Below are 24,592 nucleotides of genomic sequence, written 5' to 3' on the forward strand. Positions count from 1 at the left end.
CTGCTGCTGGTTTAAGAAATTCACTTGGGAGTTGATCAACTACAAGTCTGGTAAGATTTCAGTTGAAGAGGACTTTTTTGATGTATGTGGTTGGCATGGTCTGAAATGAGAAGGCTGCAGAATGATGAGTGGCAGTAGTAGGAATGAATAAGGGGGTATGGGTACTGCCATTTGTAAAGGTCAGGAAAGAGATTCTGAAATGTTGAATTGGGTAGCTATGATTTTGGGAATAAGGTTGGATGGTGAGGGGATAGTGTATTGTCCAGGATTTAAGAGTTGATTAATGGTTATTTTTATGTTTATGTTGGATCAGGCTATAGTAGGGTTTTTTTGTCTGATCTAACTTGATTTTTGGCTAAGTTACATAACTGTTGATAATCATGAAAGGACCCCTGGGTTTTTGAAGACCAATAGTTTATCCAAGCTCTGTCTCTTTTTTTTCATTATGTTTATGATGTCTTTAGTTAGCCAATGAGCAGGTGTATATTTGCAATGTATTTTTCTAATAGGGGATAATGAGTTTAAAATGCTTAAGAATGAGTTTTTGAAGTAGATGACTGCCTAATCGAGTGGAAGTTGTTTTAAGGGGCAACAGTTATCATATTTTAAGAGAGTGTTAAATGTTTTGGTGGAGAAGTGTTTCTTGGTATGGATATGCTTGTAGATGGAGGTTTTGGTTGAGAGTGCCTTGTGGCTGATAAGTTAGGTGGGGGAATGATCACTAAGGGAGTCAGGGAGACATCCAGATTGAGACCATAGGTTAGGGCAACTGGAGAGTATCCAATCAAGTATGGAATGTTTGCTGTTGTGTTTGTCAATTCTTGTTGGGGTGGAGATAAGCTGGTAGAAAACAAAAAGGTTAATAAGATTTCTTGGATTTAAGGAAGTGCATGTGGAGCAGTTGAGATGAAAGTCACCTAGAATTATTGTTTCTGATTAAAGGTAAGCCCATCAAAATACATTTTCTATCACATGACTAATGTTTCCAAAGTGGAGATATATTGCTATAATGATAATGGACTTATGTTAAGCTGAAGATGAGAGATTAGTATTTCTGAATCTGTAGCTAGTGGTGGGTAGTGTGTAGGTTGTCCTTGTATATAATGGCAATACCACCACCGCACTTGTGTATTGTGTCAGCTCTATAAATATTGTATCCTTGGGGCAAGAATTCTTCATTTTTGTTATGCTTTTTTAGCCAGGTTTCAGTAATTGCTACAGTGTCTGGTGAATATAGTGACAGGCAGCTTGGAAGTCGGGTATTTTGTTTAGAATACTTCCAAGGTTAATATTGAGGATTAATAGGTCAGAAGTGGTGTGTGCTATGGGAGAAGGGTTTAGCAGGGTGGGGTTATTTTGAAGGCAGAGTGTCTGAGTGTATAGGTTAGGTCCTGGGTTCAGATGAATGTCGCCACTTAGATAAAGTAGATAGTATTTGATTAGGAAGGTGAGTGAGGGCAAGTCTCTAAAATGTGTGTGTGTGTGGGGGTATATGAATGGAAGGATATTTTAGTGTGAATAACTGGATAGGTGAGTTATTGAACAGTTGTGGTGATATGTTGATGCGGGTGATCAGGTAAGGCATAGAAGGCTATGTAGGAGTAGTAGGTGTGATTGCACACAAGACTTGAAAGCTGGTGAAAGGAGGTAAGGTAATAAGGTGTTAAGAGTAGAGTGAGGAGCAACACCATGAGAAGTAGCATACTGAGGTTAGAGAGCGAAGATTGAAAAATGAGATGAGAGGAGAATGTTAATGTAATTAAGTGAGTTAATGGTACAAGGTTAGCAGAGAGAATGATAGAGTAGATTAGTACGAGTGTAATTTAAGTTGGAGTGGACATAGAAGGAGATTAGGTAAGAAAACAGTTTGGTGTTTCAGTAAGGGACAGTGGCTGGATTGGTAGACTAGCTGTGGATTAGATTGGCTGATTCAACAGAGGGCGTGGTTATGTAAGTATAAATTTAGGGATATCGGGTGGGGGTGGGAACAGGGGTAGGGTAGTGGACTGGAGTGAGCTTGAACGATGAATGGAGCAGGTTGGACCAGAGAGGCTTAAATTCAACAGTGTAGTATGGGAGCTGCAAAAAACAATCAGTAAACAAATGAGTTAAAACAATGTTTTACTGGAGACTGTCACAAACAGAGAAGAAGGAACCTATGTTCAACAGCTACAGTACAATTTAAAAGAACATTTAAATAGAAAACAACTATGCAAAGTGTATACTATAAAGCTAGTAACTGCAGCGGGGATGGGAATCACTTTGAAAGCACAAGTCTCAGCTCTGACAGTGCAATAACTACTTAAGAACATTAAAACAAATTAAAGGAGACAGGTTATACATACAAAAATTAGCTAGTTATTGTTATAAGGATCACTTGAATTGTTCAGAAGGATGAGTTTTTTAATATGGTGATACTTGCAGCCCTCATGTATTACTAACAATTGAGTTAGAGTAGGGAAAGGAAAATTAGCTGATTCTTTTTAAGGGACACAGAATAATTCAGCAAGGAAGGAGCTGTTCAGTTGCAGAAAAACATGCAGACTTCGTTATGATCTGAATATGGGTTAGAGCAGGGAAGGAAGTAAGGTTGGATACCTAAAGAGGGAGATAAGGGAGGGGAGAAAAGTGAGAAAAAAGGTTAATTAGATAATGCACAGCTGTGAGGTGAAGAAGCATAGAAGTTTGTCAGTTTTATATTTAAATTTTTTCAAGTTATACAAACACAATTCACAAAACAGTATATCAACAGTTTGCTAGATTACATCAGCAAATAGTGCACGAAGGGTACACATAGTTTGTAACAGGGTTGGAGTTCACATGTAGTAGAGAATGCATTAAATATATGCTGCCATTATTAGCATAACATTATAAAAATAAAACTATAGAAGGCTGTGGAGCCAAAAGAGTAGTGCTACAACAAAATACAAATGTGAAATAAGCAAAATGGAAACATACTACAACTCAATCAAGCAATGAGCAAAGCAATGCAATGTAAGTATATATGAATAATTAGTAAAGTGCAAGTACTAATTGAATTTGTAAAGGTGCAACATCCTCTTATCAGAATTAGTAAGCATTTAAAATGTAGGAGATCACAAAGTCTAGTCCTGGAATGTGTTGACTGACTGACTGGAATATGAACTTATTTATGCTAATCTTAAAATTACTGTTAATCAGAATATTCCCATTTCTTTGCGGTATGGTGATCTCTGAGTTGGAATTTAAACATTGTGGGGGTTGCCCCTCATCTTGTACTGGGAAGCTTGCAAAAATAAAAAAATAGTTTAAAGGAGAAAAGCAATATCCAATATTCAGTCATTGTATTTTTTGGCCTTTTTAATTCAGTGTTTCAAAACTCAGCTTGCAAGTCCTGACATTTCAATAGGGAGCCAGTCAGAATTTATAGCAATTATTCATTACATGTGAAAATGTAATTACAAGATAAGTGGCTGTTCCCAAGATAAGGAAGACTACAAAGCAATTAGAAAATTTTTCAAAGGGATATCTGACCATGAGCAAATAGGCTCATTAGTACACAAATCTGATACTCTGCTTCAGTGAGACAAAACGAGATATACACCAAACACTTATGGCAGATTCAGATGAGTTAAGAATGGGTACCTGCACTCTATGACTTGTGAGTTGTCTTCAGCTTTGTCTCTGCCTCTCATGGTCTGAACGTTCAATACATTAATTCAAGATTCAGTAATTCTCTCAGTTAAGATGGTCTAGAAAAACAATAGCTGGAATAGATGTTTGCTTTCTTATAAGATATTTGTTCATCATATTTTTCTGTTTCTATGTACAAACTAGTATTTATCTGTATATTTGACTGTTGACTGCACTGAGTAACTATTTTCTGAGGAAAGTGTTGTTTTTTTTACATTTTGTGACTGGTCATCTATTTGTGGATTTATCATTTGATAAGGTATTTATAGCTAACTGGTGACAAAATTGCAGGTATCCACCTTCATTGGTTAGACTGCTGTACACACTTTCATTTGTGTTTATAATTATTTGGCTTATTAACAATAGAAAACCACTAACTCAGTGGTTTTCAGCCTGGTAATCTTAGTGTTGGCAGTTTACTAGTGTGAATCAGGACAAAAGGCTGTATGTTGCAAAATATTACCAGAGTCCACTATGAATAATCATGTCTGATTTAATAAAAATGCAATTGTTGGAACCCAGAACATCTACAGCCCTGATTATTAATTAAAACAGTGACACCTCCAAGATCTCAAAACACAAGAAAATGTTGTGCCTAGGGAAAGCCCCTACTTTGAACTGTATAAATATATCAGCTATGAGATCTGAAACTCAAAAACACAAAAAGAGAGGAAAATGCTGTATTTATGTTTTTGATCTTCTCTGTGTCTGGACACCATGACAACTATCTTTTAAGTTGATATACATAGCACTGACAACTATCTAGTAAGGGACAGGGTTGCCATATAATGTCTGCCCTCATTGAAATTAAAGGTGAGCGAAAGTGTGTGTGCGTTAAGAGTTTATTTAAATTAAAGCTACCGAGAGCACACAAGCACTGGTAAGGTGGTAAAACACAAAGAGTGATGAGAAAGCAGTATTGACAGCTAGGCCAAAGACCCTCTGGTTAGTGGGATGTTCCATGTAGAACCTATTCATATGCCTGGATAATGTAATCACATACTCAGAACAACAACACATCCTTCCTGCATAAGTTTGAGGCCAAGTTGGACTTAATGAATTGTTTGTGATTCATATGTGTGAGCCTTGTCTATACTTTAATCCACTTGGCTTCAGTGGTGTGACTCAGAATGACCGTAGCCCCCTAGTCATCATAAGATTTACAGTTTTTAGATTAAAATAATTTAAATTAAGTAATAGACACTGCAGCATATTACAGCATCATAGCCTGTGTGACTGTTGTACCTGCACGCTAGTTTTCAGGGTGAAATGCAAACACTGTTCTGACACCATCCTTCTCATTTTATATGTAACTAGTAGCATAACTGAGACCCTTCTGTCCGTCACCATCATTTTCTCTTCTCTACAACCCTCACCAAGGCATTGTTAAAATGCTATTTTCATTAAGGATGTTGTATGCTCTGTTCATTGTTTATCATTACGATTTACTTAGCATTCTAAACAAGTGTTACTATTTTCAGTTGTGTATCTGTTGGTGATTGGCTGGTTTGCATTTGATACTTTTGTATCAGTATCATTTGCAGTTGAACTACATTATCTCAACTGCTAGTACTTTTTGCTTAGCTATACCCGATATTAAGCAAATGTACCCACATGCTGTGACACTAAATACATTTTTAGCAATTTTAAATGCAACTCTTTCTTTCCCTCAATATTCCGTTACTTTGCCTCCTGTTATTAACTTCTTTGTAAGAGCTTTTTTTTCTTCCTTTATTTTCTATTAACTACTAACTAAGATGAATTAATAGGCAGCCCTAAATGCTAGGAATTTAGTACCCTCTTCTATCTTACTATGTTTTCATCAGATTGCTTTGAGTTCCAGGAAGATGTCCTTTACCCTTTTTTATTCATCATTTCAGCTGTCATTTAGAAAGCAATAACAAATGAAGAGAATTCTCCTCATGGGAGAATGACCTAGAATGCTCTCCATTTCTTTACAGAATAATACCAAGTAATTGCCACAAAGGCAGGAAACTGTAGTTACTCAGATTTATTGTTACATCCCCTCCAGAGTTCTTTGCAATTTACACTTCTGGCATTTATTTTTAATACGTTTTGAGCAATGCATTTTTATTTTGTTGGCAGTAATGCATGTCAAGGCAATTTTATTTCCACAACTATTTCTTATTATTATTCCAGAGGATGTATCAGATCTTTCAGTCAGATAGATGCAAACCCTAATAGCATAAAACAGTGTGAAAATGAGAAAAGAAAAGAATACATCTCCTGTACAGGACATATCATGCTTTGTTTGTATAGTTAGTTAATTCATCTTTCTTGTCTTCTTACCTTTGACGACTCCATGGTTAGGTTTACAGGTAGTTTGAAGCCCTATAATCCTTTCCAAAGGAGAGTCACAGACTTTTTATCAATTGTATAAGAGAGAAAAATAGCTTGATTTGAAGCACTGAAACTAATAATAAAGCAAATGGTAGTGATGAACTTCAATACATTATATAGAAACAAGTAAGATGATATGTGTTGTTACTGAATGTTAACATGGCTGCTAAATAAGATGATTTTTTTAGCCAAGGATCAGTGAAAACTGTTCTGTGAAGGAGATCAAAGGTTGAAATAAAAAAAGGTAATGAAGTGAGAATAGTATAAGGTCAGGAATGGTACAATTGTGAACATTCATCACCAGAAGTTGAGAAGAGAAAGGTGGGGAACAGAAAAGATGAATCAAAAAGAAATTACTTCTCTGAGTTGTGTGGTTAGGAAATCCCAGCCTATGCCACTGAGACATAAAAACAAGTACAAAAGAGTAATAATTTGGTTCTATGTGAAGAGTTTAGCAAGATAATGAGCTTCATGATGCTCTTGTTTTGTGGGGGATAGAATTGCTTTCTGGAAAATGGTTATGGGGCAAGTCAAGGGCAGGGCCACAATAAAGTATTCTGGCTTTTTTGGGTTATTGAGGCATAGAGACCTACTATGTTTCTTAGTTCAGACTGCTTGTTAAATGCATTTTTTAGAAAAGATCATTAATGCTTTTAAAACAGAAGGACAAATTAAAATAAGTTTTCTTTTTTTTTCTAACCTGCATTATCATCCAATGGCTGCACTACTTGTCATACTACCCTCTTGTTCTTCATCCAATGGCTGCACTACTTGTGTCATACTACCCTCTTGTTCTTCATCCAATGGCTGCACTACTTGTGTCACACTACCCTCTTGTTCTTCATCCAATGGCTGCACTACTTGTGTCATACTACCCTCTTGTTCTTCATCCAATGGCTGGTCATACTACCCTCTTGTTCTTCATCCAATGGCTGCACTACTTATGTCACACTACCCTCTTGTTCTTCATCCAATGGCTGCACTACTTGTGTCATACTACCCTCTTGTTCTTCATCCAATGGCTGCACTACTTATGTCATACTACCCTCTTGTACTTTGTGAGAGTGAGATCCATGCTTTACAAGGGAGAGCAGGAATCCTGATCCTGTAATTGATTTAACTACTCTCTTGTTCTTTGTGAGAGTGAGATCCATGCTTTACAAGGGAGAGCAGGAATCCTGTAATTGATTTATTCCCTCAACAGGGAGCCCATTCAGTTTGCCCTCTATGAAATGAAAGTCAGGTGCTAGGGACGGAGACATTTTACAGATATGTGAACTTCCTGAAATCCTTTCCCTGACAGTTATACATGCACTGTCTATATGGTGGTGGTGCTGCTAGACGGTGCATGTGTGCTTCATTAAATGTGTGTATGCATGCTTTGACAAATGCATGCATGTATGCATCCATGCTTTGACAAATGCATGCATACATGCTTCAACAAATGTCAGCCCTCTTCCTAAGTGACTTCTTGCTATTGTAGTGAGACCTGTCTATGTCTACTACTACTGTAAATAATCCACATGCCTCCTCTTTCCCTGGGATGTGCAAACCAACAGTGACTGCTTAGTCACACCCTTCCCTGCCCACTTACTCCATGATTCATGCAGCTTGTGAAACACAACCTGTCTGGTCAAGCTTTTATTCTTCTGTTTTATGAGGGGGATTTGGAATACATTTCTTTACAAAATATTCTTGTTTTAAGATATTTGTGGCTATCATCTTATATAGTGGCATACCACATGGACATTTTCTTTTCATGTAGTTTTATAGCAAATTTTGTACAGACTCTTCTGATGAGAGTCAGATTTAAAATGTAAAATGATTTAGGTGTTTAACACAATGCTAGTAGTTCATGTTCATACTATCTAGTTATGAAGCCTAATGACCACTATGCACAGCTTGTTTAAAAAAGTCTGAAAAAGAAATACATCTAAATGGTATGGTCATTTATGCACATTTTTGCAACTTTTACCTTTAGTAATTATGTAGACAGATAGAAGGCTTGCCTCTCAGTCTAACACTCTTGTGACACACACTTTTTTTTGTAGGTGAACTGAGCAGAAAACCAAAATGGACAATGTATGTAATGGTTTTCTGTTCTAAATGTGTATGTATAATTCTAGGGCACTATCCAGGGTTATTGCTTCAACTAGTCATTTAGTATACTGTTTTGGCTCCCTATGGAAATGATGAAAAAAAAAAGAGAGAGAGAGAGAGAGAGAAAAACTGCAGGAGAAGAGCAAATCTCAAACATTGCTTTTTGCCTTTAAACTTCTTTTTTGCAGAAGGACAAGCCCCACACAGACCCCAAATCTTATACAAATTAATTCAGAGATCATCATACCTCAGAGAAAAGGGAATATCCCAGGAAATGGACATCTCAGACTTAGTATATATAAGTCTGTTTTTTCAACAATTCTGTCTCCTTGTTTTGGGGCTTGACCTAGTGGGTTAACCATTTCAAATGGTTACCTACTGGGTTTCACCTACGCATTTAGCTGAGCTGCGTAGGCACAAACAAAAGACTGAAGAGAAAGAAGATATAATCCTAAATTGTATAATACACTAAGGGTGTATGTTCCGTGCAGATCCTACATGGAGTGTTTTCGAGTAAGTGATACTGCTCATTGCGTGGTATATTATCAGTATTGATGTGCAGCACACGTAAGCAAGGTTTTGTGGAGCATACTGATGCTGCTGGCCAGGAAACCTGTACACTGAATGTGAATCATTCCCTACAACATTTTAGTCCAAAAAATGTGGTCAAGCACTAAAGTAATGGGGGGACAAAGAGCCAGAAGTAGGGACTGATTTACTTTGTGTTAACATGCATTTTCTGAAGGATATGAGGTATGAAACAGAAATGTATGTCATTATATACTGACTTCAATCTTCAGTTATTTCCCAGTATACCACATATTTTACAAGGAACAGGCCAAAAATGTGATGCAACGATCTGGACAATTTGCAAAACTCTGGTCAGTCCCCTTTGTGTTTTCATTTCTTTTCCTTTTTTTTGGGGGGGGGGGGGCAGTGCTTGCACAATGTGATTCTTGGCATAAACAAGTTTAGCTGTGCTCACCTAGTTTGCGTGAAGCGTGGCAGTGCTGAAACGGGAGGAATGGACCACCCATGTTATAGACAGGACCCAGACAGCCATATATATATCGGATACATTCAATTAATAATGTTGTGCATCACGCAAACAAGGTAAGTGGTGTTGTACTAAGATTAACACCGAGAACCTTGCAATAACTACTAAGCTAGCATATATCTCACTAATCCCATTGTACCAGGTGCTAATTGTAGGTGTGGAGTGCAGGTACTCTGGGGTTCTAGTAGAGGGTGTGCTAATTTTGTTTTACTGTTGTTGCAGAGTATAACAATGAAGTGCTCTGGGGTTCTAGTAGAGGGTGTGCTAATTTTGTTTTACTGTTGTTGCAGAGTATAACAATGAAGTGTAACACACAACTTATCTTCTCAATCTTCTTATGGCAATAGCTGTAAGTGTAGGAGAACCACAGACATGGGTTATCTGACTAGCACATTTAACAAGTGCTTGTATATCTAATAATGACCATTGCTTACCATCATGCACACATAGTGGCTGCAGGTGCACACCATCTCCTACTGTGTTTGCACGATGGCAAGCAATGAGCAATGTTGTCAAATGTTGCAGAACCAAAATGTGTGCACTCACAGTAAGCACAAGATGTTCAGTTGGCAAGAAAACATCAGCATATCAAATGCAATTGTTAGGAAATGCTCATTATACATTGAGCGTGAACTATGGCAGGCATGTCAGTAGTTGGTGTAGAGGGTGTGCAAATTCTGGCACAGAGGTGAGGTGTCCAGAAGTCCAAAATTTTTGTTGGACTCCTAGTTAAGGATCATGGACCCCAGTTCTTGCAGTGGGACTATTCAGGCTCATAATATAAATCAGAAGCCTGGAATAGTATTGCCAGGACTTTAACAAGAGCTACAGGTACCCCCCATACTGGTGAGCAATGCAGATGTCACTTTGATGCCCTCCAGAGGAGGAAGCAGGAACCCTTGATCTTTGGATTGGGGAATTTCATACAGGGGACATCGCACAGATGTGTAAGTAAAAATTTCAGTGAGGAGTTGTCAGAGTTAAAAGTTGAATGTAGTCAACTTTAAACTGGTATTCAAAATTGTATCCTGTTCTGTTTTTTCCACAGCTGCTGCAGAGTGAGCCTCAAATGTTAGGTCCCATGCTGGGCATTTAAGGACATGAGAAGTATGTGGTATGTATGCATCAGAGTAGTACCAAGTAATATTTTAATAATAATAATAATTTGTATAGTAATTGCATAGCATTAAAAGATAAGGCCCTCTTAGTTGGTATTTAATACAGTTGTATCAAACTGAGCATGCATATCCCAACTGTAAAATAAACTATGCATGCCTTAGTCTGTATCTCAAGGCAATGGTGCCATATTCTGAAATAACAGTGAGCATGCATCTCTAAACTGTAAAAGGAAAGTATGTATGCAGTAGTCTGTAAGAGAAAGAACAGTGCAGTATTTGAGAGTAGTCACTGGTTGTGGGTTCAAAAACCACACTTCCCAAATATACAATACTGTTGGGTTTTCATCATCATTGGAATGTAACTTTATACTTCTATAACCTCTATACCAGTGGCACAAATGACCTTCTGTAAACTGTATTCAGTATATTCGGATCACGCATAAGTGCAATATATTCACACATCAAGGACTGGTGGCTGCAATCTGTACTATATTGTGCCTCTGTTGTGAGCTGGGTAGTCTTAAAAGTTAGGAAAAAACTTGTTAGGAGTTTGTAGCATTAAAAGTAAAGGTAAATGAAGAGTCAAATCATTGTATCAATGTTTTATGTGGTCACATATGAAGTTACTAATGTTCTCATAGGTTCATAGGTAGGTACTAGGCTACTGGCCTGAGGGCCTAACCAACAAGACTCCCTGGCTTATGCCACCCAAGAAAGTTATTTTCCTGTGCCACTGTCGAGCAGAGACACAGAAGTGATCCCCAAGGTGTATTTCCTATCTCCCATCCACTCATCAAGATTTTTCTTTAAGAGTGCTAATGAACAATTTTGCTTGACATAGATAGGTAGCCTGTTCCAGAGTATGGAAAGTCTCTCGGACAGGAATCTATCCCTCCAGCATGTCCTGTTTATTGTGGTGACAAGGTTTAGGTACCTAGTGTGTGTAGCTCTGAGGGATTGGGATTTCTTTAGGTGTAGCATGTCCAACATCTCTGAGTTTGACATAGCTCTATATGTTAGGCAGAGATCACCTCAGAGTAAGCGACATGCTATGGAGTAAAGCTGGAATTGTTTGAGACAGTCAGTGTAGGGCATCTGTTTGAGGCCAGTAATCCTCTTTGTGAAGTACTTCTTTGGCCGTTCCAGCTGCTGCAGATGTCTTGTGAGGTACATTCCAAAAGGGGCGTTGTACTCTATAATGGGTCTAATGAGTGTCGAGTAGAGGGGAACAATGACCTCTTTTTTTCCTGGATGAGAACCCTTTTATGATGAGGTGTGCCATGTAGAAGGACTTCCTGACTACTGTGGCGATATGACTATCAAAGGACAGACTACTGTCCACCTGGGTCCCAAGGTCTCATCACACATTCGGTGTTAAGTAAACTGCTGTCTATGTAGTAGTTCATGGATACAGAGTTTTTACCAAAGGGGATGACACTTCACTTTTTGGCATTGAGCTTGAGGTAATGGCTCTGACAACAGGCATCTGTCTCAGCGAGGCCCTTCTGTAGGATTTCCACATCATTTGGGGACTCAACTATGGCTCCTAGTTTGCATTCATCTATGAACTTCATTAGCCAGAGGCCTTCTGTGTTAGCCTGTACTTCAGAGAAGTAGATACCAAACAGGAGAGATCCCAGGACTGAACCCTGTGGTACACCGCTTGGTCACTGGTTTGAGTTCAGATTTGGAGTGTGCAACTTTTACAGTGTGGGTTCTGTCAGTGATCCAGTTGGCAACCTATCTTGTGACATAGGGATTTATACCTAGTTTAGTGAGTTTAGCTATAATTCCAGAAAGGAACATGGTGTCAAAAGCCTTGGCGCGGTCAAGATAGGTTGTGTGAACCACCTTACCCTCATCTACAGCTTTGGTGATTGCCTCAAAGAAATCGATCAGGTTCAGGAGACATGATCTGCCTTTCACAATCCCGAACTGTGTGGGATCCAGAGTTTGGAGGTTACCAATGTCTTTGTTTATGACTTCCATGATGATACGTTCCATGGCCTTGCAGACCAGGCTCGTCAGGCTAACAGGGCAATAGTTCCCAGGATCAGTGGTGGCTCCCCCTTTGTGGAGTGGGATAACTGTTGCTGTCCACCATTCAGTGGGCACAAAGCCTGATGTGAAGCTATGATTGAACATGGTGCTTAGGGAGCCAGTTTGATGTAAAGTTTGTGTAAATTACAGCCTGGGATGTTGTCCGGTCCCATGGATGCTGTGTTTTTGGCTTTAGAGAGTGCAGCTTTTATCTGCGTTGTGATTACAGGGACTCTGCATTCCTCCTGTATAGATATGGGCCCTTTAGGGGGTGAGGGGGGTAAAGCTAGCACTAAACCTATCTGCCAGGATGTTGGCAATATCAGTTGGTTCTGTAATTTTCATGCCGTTGTGCTGTAACTCAGAGCAGATCTGGGTGTTGCCACTGAGATTCTTGACATAGCTATAGAATGCTTTGTGGTTGTCCTTAGAATCAGTGGCAATTTTGTTTTCGTACCTAGCTTTGGAGGATCTTATAAGGGATCTCAGCTTCTTACTGAGGCTGACCAGTGAGCTCCTCTACTCATGGGATTATACTCTTTTTTGAAACAATTTCTTCCTTCTGTTGTTCTCATTTTTCTCTCACCGAACTCTTCTCTCTCTCTTTCCTTTTTCTCTTCCTTTTTAATTTGTTTTTTTTCCCCAGAGCACAGCTGGGTAAGCCTGTCCCACAGGATCCACCTGCCACCACTCCACCAACTACAGCACCACTGCTCAAAACGTCTCTTGCACAACCTGGTAGCACCTCCTCCACCACCCTTGCACTACCCAGCTCCTCAGGTAGTTCTGCCCTGGATGATAACCATTGTATATGACACCACAGGTCTAACAAAGTGTACAAGCGTGTGAGGTGTCTGTTTGTGCATTGGTACGTGGGGTGCAAATGGGAGCAGAATTGCTAACATCAGTAAAAATAATATTATGTGGCATATCATGTATTCAAAACAAGGACCATGTGTATGCTAGTCTTACACTTACACCTGTTGCAACAAGAACATTGAGGAAACAGTTATTTATGTTGCACTTCATTGTTGTAAACTGCAATGTCACAGCAGTAAAACAAAGATTGCACACTCTGTACTAGAACTCGGTACCATCTTTACCCCAGGCTGGGTTTTCACGATGGCTAAGGGCATTATTTGAATGTATCTGGTTACTATTTTTGTCAGTCTGCTTCAAAGGTGATCCACCTCGCTTCACGCAAACCCAATAAACACAGCCATTACCTGCTTAAGCTATTTGTGCTGTGCAGTGCATCAAGCAAAAAGGGCAATGAAAAAGGAGATGAATACGAACACCTTAGTAATGGACACATATGAGTAAAACAGGTGTCTGCTGTCACACATTAAGGTACTTTCTGTACGAATCCACCACTATTTGCTTCATTACTGCACCAAGTTAACATATACAAGGATACGCCATAATATTATTACATAACACATTCTAGGTTCTAGACTTATCTTGCAAATGCTACAGTTGAGACAATTTTATTTCAGGCCTAGAATTTCCTTGTGTCTTCTCCCATGCAATGGAAGTATGCAGGCAAAATGGATCCTTTAGAACTTGTTGAATAGCTCCACCATACTGAAATCACCTATTTATGCTGTAATTAGCAGCTATGAAAAACATCCTCTACTTTACTGAATATATGAACTCTGTTGCTGCCCATTGTTGCATGATGTGCACCTACATGCCGCTGGACATACTGATGCTGAAATAAGGTGAACACAAGGGAAATTATTACTTTTTAAGGAGAAAACAAGGGAACTTATTACTTTTGTCTGTGCTATGATATTGTGCAAAGATGCAGTTCAAAAAGTAGAGGGAAGGTTGTAGACTCATAGTCAAACCCAGGATCTTCTATACTCTAGCCCTACACATAGCATGTCTATGTGACATGCATCAAGAAACCTGCCATTCATTCCTCCATTTCCCATGGTTGCACTAAGTGCTGCATTGTGCAAACAAAATAAAAATTAAAAAGTTTTAATGTAATGTGGATGGATAAGATATAGTTTAACAAACAATAAAGAGGATGACACAGAACTTGGGAGTTGTATACTGCTTACATGAAAATTTTCAGTGAAATCTGTTAAATGTGGAAGGCATACATCATGTAAAAAGAAATCTTTTAATTGAGATGATGGAAACAGTACTGAACAGCAATTCTTTTGCATTTTGAAGGGGAATATTTTAAGCAGAAGTCAGGAGTAGCTATGGGGGCAAAATGTGCCTCCATTTGTGCTAACTTGGTATTAGCAGAATGGGAAAAGAGGTTTGTTTTCGATTCCCCTTTCAAGAATGACTTAATTTTATGGGTACATTTCCTTGATGATATTTTAATCCTGTAGTGGGGTGCTGAGGAAAAAACTGTTGAATGTGTTTCTTATTTAAATAATAGCACCAATTTCTTGGAATTTACATATAAAGTGAGGTTCCAGGAAACAGAGTATTTGGACATCCTGCTTTCCAAACATTTGCAAACTAAAGAATTGTGCTCTAATATTTTTAGTAAGAAAACTTTTTCTAACATGTTGTTATACTTTGATAGCTGCAACCCAGCCCACCAGAAGAGAGGGGTTATAAAAGGACAAATGGTTTGCCTCTCTAGGTTGGTTATTGATGATTATACATTTGAAATGGAGATTTCAAATGTAATTGGTTTGCTTCTTAACAGGGGATACCCATCCCATTTATTGATTAAAATTAGAAATGAGATACAAAAAAATCAAAGGATTTATATACACCTACTTTATTAATGAATACAGGTGCCAAACAAAATTCAACCCCTGCAATGACACAAAATAAAGTACTGGTATTGCATTTTAACCTAATGACGACAGTACTGAAAGGGGTTATTATGAACTGTTGGGACTTAACTATAACAAGTGAGTTGAAAAAGAAACTTGGCGAACGTCCTTTAGTGACCTATAGTGCAGGAAATAATTTAAAGGAAATATTCCAGATGAGCAAGACCATATTATAAAGCCTTATAATTCATTAATGAGCAAGTGTAACGTGTAAATATTGTAGATACATACACAAAGGTCCATACGTGACTACTCAAGGTTACAGCAGGACTGTACAGTGTCCTGGGAGAACTACTTGTAACACTAAAATGGTGGTATACATTGCCATATGTGGGAGTTGTCCTGCATTTTATGTAGGGAAAACCATACAAAGGTTACATGACAGGATGGCAGAACATTTGAGGGATATTAACAATAAAAAGACCAATAATGCACGTTTTTGCCACAGTGACATGTGTGAGGGTTTTAAAAAGTTTTTATTTTTTTATTGCAGATAGAGTGGTGTATAATGAGAGAGGGGGGTTTTAAAACGTTACTGGAATTCAGGGAGACTATGTGGCAGATGAGACTTAATGCCACAGTATCCCCAGGTATAAATGACAGTTGCTCTATTACTAGCTTACTAAAATTAAGGTTGATGCAAGTTTGATATACTACACAGGTGATGTATTTTAACAAGTTTTTTTTATTGATGTTACATTATTCTAAGGATTTTTAACCATATTTAGTATATGCAGCCTGATGCTGTACCTTTAAGAAGGAGATTGACACTTGTTTAACTATGCCATTTAATTAAACAATGCTATATAAGGGAACTAATGGAAATGTGAATTTGACTCTGATGATTGATCTATGCCTGACATACAAAGCCATGTCAAACCCAGAATTAATGGACATGCTCCACCTCAAAAAAAGAGCTACACGCTCCAGGGACCTAATCCTCAGCACATAAATAAATAGGACATGCTGGAGGGACAGATTAATTTCCCAGAGGCTCCCCTCACTCTGGAATAGAATCCCAATTCATGTTAGACATAACCCCTCGCTGACCCTCTTCAAGCAAAATCTGGATGCGTGGATGGGAAATTGCAAATTCACCCCTGGGATCTCTTCTGTGTCCCTGCTAGACAGAGGCACAGTAAACTAATCTTAAAAGGGTACCTTCTGTGACCTACTTTACAGAGCCACAGTAGGTTAATCTAATAGGGAGGCGGAAGCCAAATACACTCTGGCTAGGCTTATAAATGCCCTAGGGCAGATAGCCTAGTATCTACCTATGATGCCCAAGTCTTCTGTTTTTTTATTTAATAAAGTGTACTTCCATGGATGTCTGGACATTATGGTGACTTCTCTGTTTGTAACATGAATTAAGAAACCTGCCATTCATTCCTCCATTTCCCATGGTTGCACTAAATGGTGTATCATGCAAACAAGGATAAAAATTAAAAAATACATTTTAATGTAATGTGGCTGGATAAGATACAGTTTAACACATAACTTGGGAGTTTTACACTGGTTACATGCACATTTACACCTCACAGACCTACATATACACCTCTGTAAGTGTAACCTGACACAATCCCCTGATGTCATCATTCACTGTTGCCATGCATTCAACACGAGCACTGTGGAAGTAACTACAAGAAGTCAGCATCCATACATGGTTACAAGTTTTTGGGATTCAGCAATTCTAATGAGTTTGGACCTCATTTGCATCTTCACAGTGTTGACAGCCCTGAATCTACACAGCTGGTAACTGTGTAGGCAGAGAAATTGAAGGGGAGCCCGATGTTGTACAGTCAAGGGAGGGTATTACTCAGGTGTATATATATATATATATATATATATATATATATATATATATATATATATATATATATATATATATATATATATATATATATATATATATATATATATATATATATATGTATGAAATGGGAGAGCTACAGAATCCTGAAAGCTCAAAATCCTGAAGACCAAAATCCTGAGACCAGAATCCTGAAAACACACAGGATACCAACACTTACTATATTCCAGCACATGTATATACAGAAACAAATAAAACACAAACCATATTACTCTTCTCCAAGTATAAGCAGGGGGACAAGCCTCCCTGCATCCCCCATGTGGGGGTCTGTGCTGCCCCACACCCCCTGCTACTTAAATATATCAATTCCGAGATTGCACTTAGTGTACTGAAGTGCAGACTCAGAGTTGTTATATTTAAGTAGCATGGGGTTTGGGGGGCACAGCCCCCCACATGGGTGGTGCAGGGGGGCTTGCCCCCTGCGTATAGTTGAAGGGTAATATGTTGCTGTATGTACTTGTGCTGGAATATACCAAGTATTGGTATCCAGTGTGTTTTCAGGATTTTGGGCTTTCATTATTCTGTAGAGCTCCAATATATATATGTGCACAGAGGAATTTAGGTTTGGGACTCTATATATCATGGGGTTTACACTTTTAGCTGTTTACATTAGTTACAATGTAATTGTACATTTGGGGGTGGGGGCGCAAAGTGGCAGTTATGTCATGGCACGTAATAAGGAATTGTTGCTATTTTTAAAATAATTTTCTAGCATCCAACATGTCAAGGAATGTCATGATGTGTGTGGGGTTACATGTTAGAGTCTGTTCTGTACAAAGATATAGACGATTACTTGCTCTAGTTTCTGTGTAGATGCCTTTGCATGGCTGTATTCATAAAACTTTTGCATACAAGACCAACACGAGCACAGAGTCTAGATGGTTACTTTACAGCTTGCTGAATCACCCCACCATGTTGATTTCCTTCATTAGCATACAATTCAGCTACTTAAGATGTAATTTGCATGCCACAAAAGTTTCCATGTTTGCATGTGAGTGCACGCCGCTACCCGGACTTTACTGAATTAAAAACTTTTCATGGTCATGGGCGCATCGTACCACGACATGCACATGGTCAAAATTATTGTGTAGGCTTTTTTGAATCTCCCCCGTTGTGCTCTACAATATTTATCAGAATTACTTTAAAAAGGCAATCGTTTTTCCTCAGTGCTATGTACAAGGTGATGGAAACCATAAGCTTGATGTAACTAAATATCAGTTTGGAAAATGGAACTTGAAGGAAGAGTCCACATCACAATGGCCATGATTGTTGATTCAGTTTAATACTTGTATTTTATTGCCTTATAAAGATGATTGATTTACTCTGTTAGGAATTAGTGAATGAAAGAAACTGATAATTTACCATCAAGTGCTTTAACGTTTGAAAACTAGCAAAAGAATGTCAAGGATATCAAGAGATGAATGAAACAGTTTCTATTTCCAAAGGATATTTATAATTAAAGTTTGCTTTAGTGCATTCCATAGCTAGAACTATGCTGTTACAGGTCAGCACTAGGCTTAGAAATGAAAACATTCTTGGTAGCTAGTACATGTCAAACTTTGGTTGCAGAATATTAAAACTTTCATATACATGGCCAACACAAGCACGAAGTCTGCACAATTACTTTACAGCTTGCTAATCAGGCAGACAGAAATCAGCTCTGCTTTAACAAAATGGTTAATTGGTAAAGAATGAGATGAAAACATGTGGAGGAATGGGGAAAAGGGTGCTTTTTCTGCAGACTTCAAAGGGCTGTTACCATCTGTCCTTAAAATTTAGTTGGATAAAACTGATTTAAATGCCTGGGCAGATGGCTGCCATAAAAATGGTGGCAGAAGGTTAAGAATAATCAGATTTAATCTGCATTAGGAAATTGAAAATGCTGTGGGCTATTGGCTAATTCTACAAATAATGAGGGTAACCTGCAGGCTTAGCAACTTAAGTGTCATATCATTGCAGAGTCCCAACCATGCTAGATAACACTTTGTCATACATCATTGTAGGATATGATGGTCATATTGTAGGACTGGTTTTATTTAGACTTTCAGTTCAGTATAGTTATAGTTAGAATATTATGACTTAACTACAGCTGAACTGCACACTGTGTACCTCAGTTAATTATATTAGCACAGGCAGACCGCTGTGCTATAATTTCAAATGGCAAGTATAAGTCTGACGTTTTAGGAGGGGCTGTGCTTCATTGTGCCCACAGTGGAAACAATTAATGCTGTAATCTACTGGCCCATGCTAGAAATGGTGAGTGTAAGCTAGCAAAGTGGAATGGTAAAGGATTAAGTTATATTGTAGCTATAATTGAGTTAAAAGACAAGGGGGCAGATTTAATACACCATACAAGGTCTACTAAGACCATGTGGACATCATGGCATGATGCGCACATGCTAGTGCACTGTTTTTTATTCAGTAAGCAGCCCCACACAGTGTGTAGAGTTGCAAAAACATGGTAAACTCCATGGCATGCTAATTACAACATAAGAAGGTAAACTTTATGCTAATCAACCAATCCAAGATGGAGGAGCTATTCAACAAGCTATAAGGCAAATGTGTAGACTCAGTGATGGTTTTCCCTGTGAATTCCAAAACCTATTTAAATACAGAGACATAAAGAATGTTATGGGCTGCTGTTGCTTTAATTCATGTGTTTGTGCAACAGGTTGAAGTCTATGCTGCTACTGCTGCTAAAAAACCATGGGCAAGAAGGAGAAGAGTTTCAGAACCCATTTAACATATCACAGTCTGCATGAGGTGGAAACTGTAGAGTGTTAAAGTGTGGATAGATACACACTAAAGGAAGTCTGCAACCTCTGTTGCCCTCAACTCAGACCAAGGGCAAACAGAGAGGAACCAATACTGATGGAGACAAAGGTATGTGTAGCTCTTAGAATTTTAGCTACAGGAACTTTTCGGAGACCAACAAGGCCATTCAGGGGGTGTCAAAGACATCAGCATCCAGGATCCTTCATCAATTCTCGAATGCTATGCTCCAACATGATAGTGACCACATATATTTTCCTCATACACCTGAGGACAGGGACACACATATGCAGGAGTTCTACCCTGTAGCACACTACCCTGAAATACTGGCTGCAATAGATTGTACATGTATAGAAATCAAGCACCACCCGGGGCACAGGGAAGGGTCTACATAAATAGAAAGGGCTTCGACTCCATTAAATGCCAGGTCATGTCTAATGCTAAGGGAGTCATCTTGAATTTGTATATGCTGGCAATCCAGACAGTTACCATGACTCTCATATCTGGCACAATTCTCAGCTGTATCAGCTGTTCACTGGGGGTGATATCTTACAGGGTCATATACTGGGGGGTGCTGATTATGCACTGGAAGCATGGCTAATGACACCCATCAGAAACGCACACACAGCCACTGAATGCCATAATGAGGCACATGATCAAACCAGAAATAACAGAGCATGTGTTTGGGCTGCTGAAGTCATGGTTTTGGTGCTCAGATACATCTGAGGGAGCTCTGCAGTGCAGTCTACATACATGTACTGAATAATCATCATGTGCGCCATGCTACACATCATCATCATGAGAAAACAGCATCAGCAGGATCAACAAGGGAAAGGAGCACACATCTCAACACCAATGGCAAGGTCACCACAGCCTCAAGCAGGTGATGAGTCAAAGAGACAACCACCAGTTTCTGTGGGTGTAGGCAGATGTAGGCATGCTCAATATGTCCTTGCATGGATTCCATTCAGAAGCTCGAAATACTGAAATGTCGAATTTCAGTATTTCAAGCCCAAGAAGCTGAAGCTACATAATAGCAAAAGTTTAGAAGTGTGAAATTCAAAACCTCAAATACCGGAGGTTTTGAATTTTTCACTTTTAAAGTTCCGCTATGGTCATGTTGGTCATGTATTCAGGTAAGTGTGTGTGTGTGTGTGTTAAGGGGTTTGGATAGGGGCTGTGGTGTGTGTCAGTGTGTTTTGTTGCTGTGATGGATGTGTGTGTGTGTGTGTGTGTGTGTGTGTGTGTGTGTGTGTGTGTGTGTGTGTGTGCGAAGAGAAAGTAGCTTGTGTGGTGGTGTTTTGTGTGTGTTTGTATGTAGTGCGACCTCAGAGTGAGAATATTTAAGTAGGAGGGTGTGTGTTTGTGTGTAGTAAAACTGTGAAATTCAAAACTTCCGGTATTCGAGGTTTTGAATTTCACAGTTTTTACTTTTCGTTGTTTTGTGGATTTGACTTCTTGTGCTCAAAATACTGAAATTCGAGATTTCAGTATTTTGAGCTTCTGAAGTGAATCCGTCCTTGCATTGGCTAAGAGACAATGCATAGCACACTCACTAACCACCTAAGGGCCTAAAACCTTCCTCCTTCACACATACATATAGTAATGTTGATGCCAGGCAACTCTCACAACCTTTACCTACCCGTGTAATGGCTGTGTACTGCTTGTATCAGACACAGTTAGCTCTGAACTCTAATTGCGGCAACTGCTGGATTTACAATGTAAGTGTGTTTTTTTAAGCACCTTTATTGCATTATCACTTGTGGCATAGACAAATTTATATTTATAGAAAAGCAATAAAACTGTAGTAAGTTCATTTTACAAACATACTTCAGATATATTGTTATATATCATATAACTTAAGCAATATTACATAAATTATTCAATTCCTGCCCTTTTTGTATATGCATTTACTTGAGGATCTTGATACATACCCAATAATTATTTCAGATCATGCACCAATAATAACTAAAATTAAAACACAGGGTAATGAAATAAAAATAAGTGTTGAACCTGGAATGGAACACAAAATGCATAATATACATGAATGACATAGCCTTAAATACTGTTACTTGGTAATATAAGTAAGTAAAATGTGGTTGATTAGTACACAAATGACTTGTGTGAATAGCTGTGTCCTCTGTGATGACCCTCCACTGCCCCAGTAATCAAAGAGCCTTCATTCTCACCACTACCAACAGTGAGGGGACGTTCACTGGGAAGATAACAGGTACACACACACTATTTCCAGATGCATCTCTTTGCATGAAGTGCAATTTCCCTTAAGAGCACACAGAGACCACAGTCAGTCTGGGGCTGGTTTCTCCCTCTTTCTTCAGATCCCCAATAAGACCCCCATTGGCACAGCTATAAAGTTGATATCTCAGCTGAGTGACCAAGCCAAGACCTCCAGCACCCTCTCTGTCCAACCAGTGCTTTGTGTCCCTGCCCAAGTAGCTGACACACACACTTTGAGGTTTGATTTACCCGCACACAGTCTTGGGAAAGGCTGACACAGGTTTACTAGCTATGCCCCCATTCTGCCCAAACTATAAGATAGTTGTCACTGTCGCCAGTCACTCCTTATCAGCTACTTTAGGGCCCTTAACAAGGGTGTCCAATCTTACTGTGTAATACTAACATTAATACAAATGGTAGTTTGACCAAGAGCAAGGCAATTAGGAGTGGCCCACAAAGTGTCACCAAATAAATATGCAAGTACTCTCAAACCTTAAATATCTCTACACAGATCAGCCACAATGAACGGTTTAACGATATTTAATAATAAAAGAACAAGTCAATACTAAATATATATTCACAGTGACATCAGAGTTCAAAAGCACAGGAAATATTTAAAATAGCATTGCAGTACAGGCTCACACAGATAAAGAAAAACAAAATCTAAACTAAGCTTCGCTATATTCCTGACTGTATCTAAAAGAGTTACTATACCCTAATAACTTAGAGCAAGACAGATGTGGCGAATGGTTCTTGTTGTTGTCAGGTCCAAGACAAAATGCAGAATGCTCTGTCTCAGTAAGACACTTCTCAAAATATCTAAAACAGTACTGCTGTGATAGCTTGCAGGGTCATCTGACTTCTATTTCCCAGGCAAACCCCCCACTGCTGGCAGCATTTACGATCTACCTGTAAAAATACATTGACAAGAGCTTTTGCTCAGATCTTTGGCAGGTGCTGGAAGTCATAACACAATTGCATTCCTTCATGCTTCCAAAGTAGTAATTAATTCATCCCAAAGACAATAGAGAAAGCTTCCTAGTACTAACTTTGTGTCTCTAACTGCATTTTAACCTGTCAGATAGCTTCTTTATGGCCTAGACTGTAAAGTGATTTAATTTCAAATATTTTTTCTAACGTTTGCTGGACTGACGTTAACCCTCCAGTTTCCTCTGCTAATATATTTATTTATTTGCATTTGTTTACCAGGAAGTCTACTGGGCCAGAGTGAGCCCATTTTCAGTAGAGGCCTGGGAAGAAAAGCTCCAAAAGCAAACATGAAATGCTACAGAATCAACATAATGTCAAACATCCATGATACAGAATACTAAATTACAGATAGGTGATACAATAAAATAGATAGTATACAAGTTATACAAATAATAGGTTACAGTGAGCAATAATGAAATGATTTTAAATATGCCAGACAAACACAAGTGCAATTGATGACAAAGAAAATGAGTGTATGTGTGAATGTGCAGTATTGCAGTAGAGAGGAAGTGATGAAGGGTTATTAAATAAGCAGAGAGTAAAGTATGGGCTTAGAGTATCAACTATATGGTAGTAAGATTAAATATAAGATATAGTAGCTAAATGCTGTTAAATAGAAGCTAAATGCTGTTAAATAGATTATGTGTGGCTGGGTGGCACATATTAACACTTAGTAAGTTGGAAGCACAGAATATACAAATGAGTTGTCATAGCAACAAGTGAGGGGGGAAGGAAAGGATAAGCAAGAAGGCCAAGAATATTGGGTTTTCTTATAGTCAGTGCTGGTACATGTATATAGCCAATGGGAAATTAGGTGTTGTTTCAACGATGTCTTAAAGTGTTCGGGGTTGCTGGTAGTCCTAATTGATGGAGGGAGAGCATTCCATAGTTTGGCAATGGTGTATCGGTAGTGCATTTGACCATCAGAATGGTTAGGATTTTTTGCCTTTAGTTGCGTCTGACCGATCGGAGTGGTCTATTTGGGTGATACATGGTAAAAAGAGGAAAGGGCAGGACAGCTCAAAGGCTTGTAGATTAGCTTATGAGATGTGGTTAGTTGCAGGTATGTTAGATGTTGTGGAAGTTCTAACCAGTTTAGATGTTGGAGTGATAGGGAATGGTGGAAGGAGTGTTTGGTGTTGGTTACAAATTTTGTTATAGCAGGAGTCCAGTTTGGATTTAAGAGAGGATAGTATGTTAGTAAGGAGAGGTACCCCATAGATCAAGAATCATAGTAGAAAGGAAGAGGCAAGGGATAGTCTTGCTGCATAGGTGAGGAAGTGTGTATGCCTATAAAGGAGGCCTAATTTTTGATGGTCTTTCTTGAAATGTGTGTTTATATGCTGGTCAAATGTTAAGTTTTCATCTATAAGGATGCCTAGAAGTCTGATATAAACTAATTCAATGCAAGTGTTGTTGAGTGAGTTAATGACAAAATCATTTTTGGTTAGGGATGTGTTATTTTGGGGAGTGAATAACATGAGCTTTGTTTTGTTAATATTTAAGGCTAAATGGCTATTATACATCCAGGTTTCAGTGGATGTGAAGGCATTTTGGGTAAGTG

This window comes from Protopterus annectens, chromosome 14.part0 (genome assembly GCF_019279795.1).
Source record: "Protopterus annectens isolate FY-2018-M chromosome 14.part0, PAN1.0, whole genome shotgun sequence".
NCBI lineage: Eukaryota > Metazoa > Chordata > Ceratodontiformes > Protopteridae > Protopterus > Protopterus annectens.